Raw genomic sequence first — 6,421 nt, forward strand, 5'->3', positions numbered from 1 at the left:
TGATTAAATCCAAGAAAGAACTTACCAACTCAAATGAATCAAAGGATTATAAACCCCCAGCCATTCTTCAGTTGCCAAGCTTGAGAGGGCTTATTGAAAAGTGTGTTTGCAGCAAGCCCTTTGAAAAGCTTTTAAAAGGAACCGATTTGAGACCTGATCAAAGCCGATTGTCAGTGAACAAAAATGATGTCCCAGAATGTTTAATTTGGATGTTGAATAAAGATGAGAATCTTGAGGCAGGAATAAAGATGAGGTTAAGGATTAATTGAGAACTGGGTCATTAGTTTAACTTAGAAAATGTTGTTTTAATTAACCAATATATCCAATGAAGACTGATTATGGATACAAATAAAAGTACTCAGCAAATTTATTAGCTCTTAATAAATCTGACATTACAATATATGATGGGGAAGCTATATTTTATGCAGTTGAAATCAAATGCATCCAAATGCTTGATATGTTGTTATTTGTTGAGATGTTGAATGATGCAATGCAGAGGCTCATTAAGCTTGTTTTTGTGTTGAATCTTTGTTTTTTGCCTTCTCTCTCTGAAGCAAGTAAATTTTCTCCGCTTCAGGAACTGCTATCATGATGGTGTCAAGTTTGAGATTCATTTCTTCAACTTTTTCCATTAGCCTATTATTTGTAAAAATGCCAAGGCAAACACTTTGGATGGTTTCTGTTAGATCCCGAGTATACATCAAACAGAAAAAGAAAGCACAAGGAGATGGGACACGTGGCGGAAGTAGGCTCAACAACAAATCAATTCATGTGGAGACAGGTGGCTCTGCAGCAGTGGAGCAGAAGGCATGCATGCAGGCATCAGGACCACCAGCAGAAAAGGAGAAAACGAGGGATAACAATAAAGGGCAGGAGGCAGGCAGAGAGGGGGAGCAGAGAGAAAAGAAGTAAGGCAGGACAGGAGTGGGAGAGCACTAGGCCTCTAGAATTGCCTAGGGAAAAAATGGGAAACATCTTCGTGGTAGTTTTGAATATTGTTTTCAGTTGAATGTAAAGACTTTTAGTATTGGGATTTGCTTTTAAATGAATGAATGAATGAGCACATTTGAATTATTTCTTTATGAACCATTTACTGTTACATTGATTGACTGCCAACTTTAGTTTGTCAATTACAATTGTTCCGAAATTACATTGCCTGAAGAGAGCGCAAGCATCGTCTGAGAGCTCGTAAGCGAGGCAGCAGTGCAGGTATCTAACAGTTTCCCAGCTTTCAATTAGTGGTAAAGCTATGATCACTGCTGATCCAATTGTGCCCCATGCTATGGCTACAACAGCCCAGAATGTGAAGTATCCCAAACTGAATTTCCCTGCATTAAGAGATGAGTAAAAATTAAAAAACAGTTCAATTCAAAGAGATTTGTTAGGCATTAAATGCAGATTGCTAATGAAGCTGAAATTTGCCTGCTGGAAGAGAGAGAATAGGCCACAATATAACAATCACAACAGTGAAACCAACACCCCCACTTCACTATCCATGATTTTGCTTTTATTAGTTTTTCCTCATTGTACTCTTCTTCTGGTAGCACACTCTTTCCTTTTTCAGCCACTGTGATCTGCTTTGTGGTATCCCAGTCACAATTTTGAGGCCACAAAACACCACACACGACAGGAACAGCTCCTCCAGTGAGTGTGGAGACAAGGTTTCCAGCAAGCATTGGGGCATTTCTACCAGCAGTGTCAAGGTTTATTCTACCACATTCGATGGCTGTGACTGATAACCAAGTTACAATGCCAAGAACACAACCAGTAATTGTTCCAACAGTGGCTCCGATTGCGTTTGCCTTCCTCCATAGAAGCATAAAAGCTATTGGGAGAACAGCTGAACCGATGAGGACTCCCGTGGCCAGACACATCCAACCCAATGAAACTCCAGCCTTGTTCAAAATTACCGCTAACAATCCCATGAAACAACCAAAGCCTAATACAATTGCCCTTGAAACTTTGAGAATCCTTTTCCCACTTGCTTCTGGATTTATGTAAGTACGGTAGATATCATATGTACATAATGAGGAAACTGCAATTAGCTCAGAGGAGCCAGCAGATGTCACTGCCCTGTTCATTAAGAAATGAAATAAATTCAAAGTTCAAAAAAGATTCAACAATTGCCACGTAGTTCCAGTTTCAAGCTAGCTAATGTAGAGTTTTAACTCACATGAAAAGCATAGTTAGAAGGAGAACTGATCTGGCTTTTCCCATCAAAGCAGTAGCAGTAGCAGGAGGAACAGGTCCATGGCCTGCCTCACTTGCTGTTAGTGGAAAATCAAGTGCAAGAGCTCCCAGACCAAGTGATGTTGCCAAAGAGAATGGCACTGCAAACCACACTAGTCCACCTAACAAGTATCCCTTGTGTGTTGATGAAGGCCTCGAGGCAATTGCACTCGCCCAATATCCCTACACATTTTCATTTCAAGATTTTAGACATACATAATCGACAATATGGTTTTTATTTTCTGTAATTGATGAGCTGGGAGTTGTTGCAAAACACCATAGAATAGTGCTGAAGCTTACATTATCAATGAAAACAGTGCCAAAGTTGCCAACAATGTTTATGATTCCAAACACAAGCCCTCCAGAACTCAACATTGTTAAGTAAGAGCCTTTTGTAATTACCATTAACAGGGCCACAGGATTGCCCAACATGGGAAAATGGCTCTTTACATATTCTTGACTTACTTGCGACCTCCACAAGACGGTTGTATACTACACTGGGATTGCCAAGCTCACTGCTCACCGTGTAAGCAAGGTATACAAAGATGACTAATACGACATGTACTGAAACCAATCAAGCAACAAGATTATCTCTCAAACTCACAAAAGTTATTACAGATGAAGTATTTTTTAGCTAATATGTACACAGAAAGGAAGAGTTAGAAGGAAATTTGAGAATACCAATAACAGAGTGAATATAGCTTGCCAAGAAGGTCGCTTTAAGTCCTCCTGCTAGAGTGTAGACAATGACTCCAAGTGGTATTAGCAAACTAGCAGCATAAATGTTAACTCCAGTAAGAGCATTTACAACAGCCGAACCACCAAGGAGCACATAGCCGTCACTATGATATTTGTCAAGAAGCAGAAACCAAGAAAAACAAAATGTGCAGCAGTGCCCCAACTGAGTTAAAGAATAAGATTTCAATATTGCATGTGTATATTTATCAAAATTATGAACATTTATTCACAGTGTAGAAGAATAACATACCGAGCTTTGACAATTTCACAAACAGTATGGGCATGTGGAGCCTTTCTTTTAATCTCTATGGCCATTATACCAAACAAAAGTACCTGTTGATTAGCATACAGAACAATTTAAGTACCCAAATCTTCAATGTAAACATTTTTTAAGGTAAAAGGGAATAGTTTGAAACATGCCTGGATGGTGGCTCCACTTGCATACCAGAAGGGTCCACTCACTCCATATTCCCGAGCAACATTGGAACTTTGCAAAATTGTGGCAGCCCATGTCCACTGCAAAATAAATCCACCGTTTAGATGAATGTAAAATCTATCCAAATGTACATCATGAGGCATTTGCAGGTTGAAAAACGTTGCCTTGGATACAACCACACCAGCGATTAGCCCAGTTTTAACATTCCTGCCTGCAGTGTTAAACCATTCGGATGTGTGGCGAGACCCAACATATCGCTTCTCCAGCCAAACCTGATAGTTCCAGAGTTTGAAACACTTAACAGACGACATAAACTTGTGCTAGAAATGAAGATGTTAATGCCACAGTTACTAAAATTTGGACCTGTAATAGAACATGCTCGATTTGTAATGTAAAAGATCACATTTCTAGGCAGGAAGTCTACCTAGAGATTGCCGGCCAAAATATTCATTGGATGTTCTTGCGCTCAGCTCATTCAATTTTGAAGCGAATAGTAAAATGATAGGATGCTTAAACAGTGACCCCTTCCACCTAAACCGACCACACTGAACAGAAATGTTGCAAGAGAGACTTGAACTCATATTTTTCTCCTTTTCATCAATCTAGCTACCCGGGCTACTAAAACAATATTGCAGAGAAGAAATAATTTAGAAAAGAGAAGGAAATTGACTGACATACCAGAAAGGAGGTGAAGACCGCAAAGAAGGCGCCAAAACCAAGAATAACAGAGAAGCCAACGCCCTCATTCAACACAGTTTTTCCCTGGAAGAAACTGCTCTGTCCCACACACCCTTCTCCATCTTCAGAAACATGGTAATATTTTCCCGAGAAACTAAAAGGTGGACACTGTGAACCCATCTTCCAATTCCTTCTAAGCTCTCTTCAGTCGTCACTCGGTCACCACCATCTCTTTCTGTAACAAAATCTAAACCACTATACGGATATACAGAAGCTAAATTTTCTTGTTTTAGCAATTACAAATTAAGAATTATAAAGTCTATGCCTGTCTAATAATCTCTTTGGCCAGAGACGAATCTCTTGGACGACCCATGATTGCCCTTTATTTTAACGTAGTATTTTGTCCAGATTGAAGCCGGTTCATGTAATTTTGGTCCTTTGTTAAGCTAGAAAATGTGCAGCAGTGCCCCAACTGAGATAAAGAATAAGATTTCAATATTGCATGTGCATATTTATCAAAATAATTAACTTTTATACGGTGTATAACATTCCGGGCTTTGACAATTTATAGGCATGGGGAGCCTTTCCTTTAATCTCTATGGCCATTATACCAAACAAAAGTACCTGTTGATTAGCATACAAAACAATTTAAGTACCCAAATCTTCAATGTAAACATTTTTTAAAGTAAAAGGGAATAGTTTGAAACATGCCTGGATGCTGGCTCCACTTGCATACCAGAAGGGTCCACTCCATACTCCCAAGCAACATTGGAAATTTGCAAAATTGTGGCAGCCCACGTCCACTGCAAAATAAATCCACTATTAAGATGAATTTAAAATCTATCCAAATGTACGTAAGGCAGTTGCAGGATGGAAAACGTTGCCTGGAATACAGTCACACTGGCAATTAGGCCAGTTTTAACATTCCTGCCTGCCGTGTTAAACCATTCAGATGTGTGACGAGACCCAACATATCGCTTGTCCAGCCAAACCTGATAGTTCCAGAGTTTGAAACATTTTAACAAACATAAACTTGTGCTAGAAATGAAGATGTTAATGCTACAGTTACTAAAATTTAGTCCTGTAATAGAACATGCTTGATTTGTGATATAAAACATCACATTTCTAGGCAGGAAGTCTTCCTAGAGAGTGCTGGCCAAAATATTCATAGGATGTTTTCCCGCTCTGTTCATAAAATTGTGAAGTGAATAGTAAAATAATAGGATGCCTAAACGGTGACCCCTCAAGGTAAACCCACCACACTAAACAGAAATGTTGTAAGAGAGACCAAAACTCATATTCTTCTCCATTTTATCAATCTAGCTCCCCCGCCTACCAAAACAGTATTAAAGGGCAAAAAACAATTTAGAAAAGAGAAAGAAATTAACTGACATACCAGGAAGGAGGTGAAGAACGCAAAGAAGGCGCCAAAACCAAGAATAACAGAGTAGCCAACGCCCTGATTCAACACAGTTTTTCCCTGGAAGAAACTGCTCTGTCTCACACATCCTTCTCCATCTTCAGAAACATGGTAATATTTTCCCGAGAAACTAAAAGGTGGACACCGGGAACCCATGTTCCAATTCCTTCTGAGCTCTCTTCGGTCGTCACTCAGTCACCACCATCCCTTTCTGTAACAAAATCCAAACCACTATACGGATATACAGAAGCTAAATTTTCTTGTATTAGCAATTACAAGTTAAGAATTATAACTCTATGCCTGCCTAATAATCTCTTTGGCCGGAGATGAATCTCTTGGATGACACATTATTACCCTTTATTTTAACGTAGTATTTTGTCTAGATTGAAACCGGTTCATGTAATTTTGGTCCTTTGATTTGACAGGTGCACAAGAATTGAGGCTCCCATTCCAATTGGTCCTGGGTTGGCGTATTATTTTGACTTTAATGTTTCCCAAGTCAATTGTTAAGCTAGAAAAGGAATATCCATTTTTATTCATTTTTGTTTTCTTTCTATTGGGACATTCAGAAAGACATGTGAAAGAGCTTTTGTAAAGAGAAGAAAATGGTGAATGAAAAATCTCGGCCCGGTAGGTTTGGGTTTGACGTTTAGTTCCTAATTCGGCTCTGGTGATGATAAGATGAGTATGGTTAGCCAATTTTTTCATGAAATTAAAAAAAAAAAAAACCAACACTTTAACTCTCACAACCCATCTTTGGTGGATCTTGTTAAGACATGACCATGAACTGACCTTCAACCGTACTTGGCCCTAGGAATTATCTGGCCAAATATATATATAGGGAATAGGACTATTTGTCACCCATTTTTTACGCTATTTTCAAATCTATATCTACGAGAGATCAAAAACCCCTTTTTTTC

At 39.0% G+C, this 6,421-nt stretch overlaps 1 pseudogene; it reads right to left on the reverse strand.

The window, feature by feature from the left end:
• Positions 1 to 284: 284 nt before the first annotated feature.
• On the reverse strand, positions 285 to 6,132 carry LOC123224107 (annotated as a pseudogene).
• Between the last annotated feature and the right edge of the window lie 289 nt (positions 6,133 to 6,421).

Source organism: Mangifera indica, chromosome 8 (assembly GCF_011075055.1).
Source record: "Mangifera indica cultivar Alphonso chromosome 8, CATAS_Mindica_2.1, whole genome shotgun sequence".
Taxonomy (NCBI): Eukaryota; Viridiplantae; Streptophyta; class Magnoliopsida; order Sapindales; family Anacardiaceae; genus Mangifera; species Mangifera indica.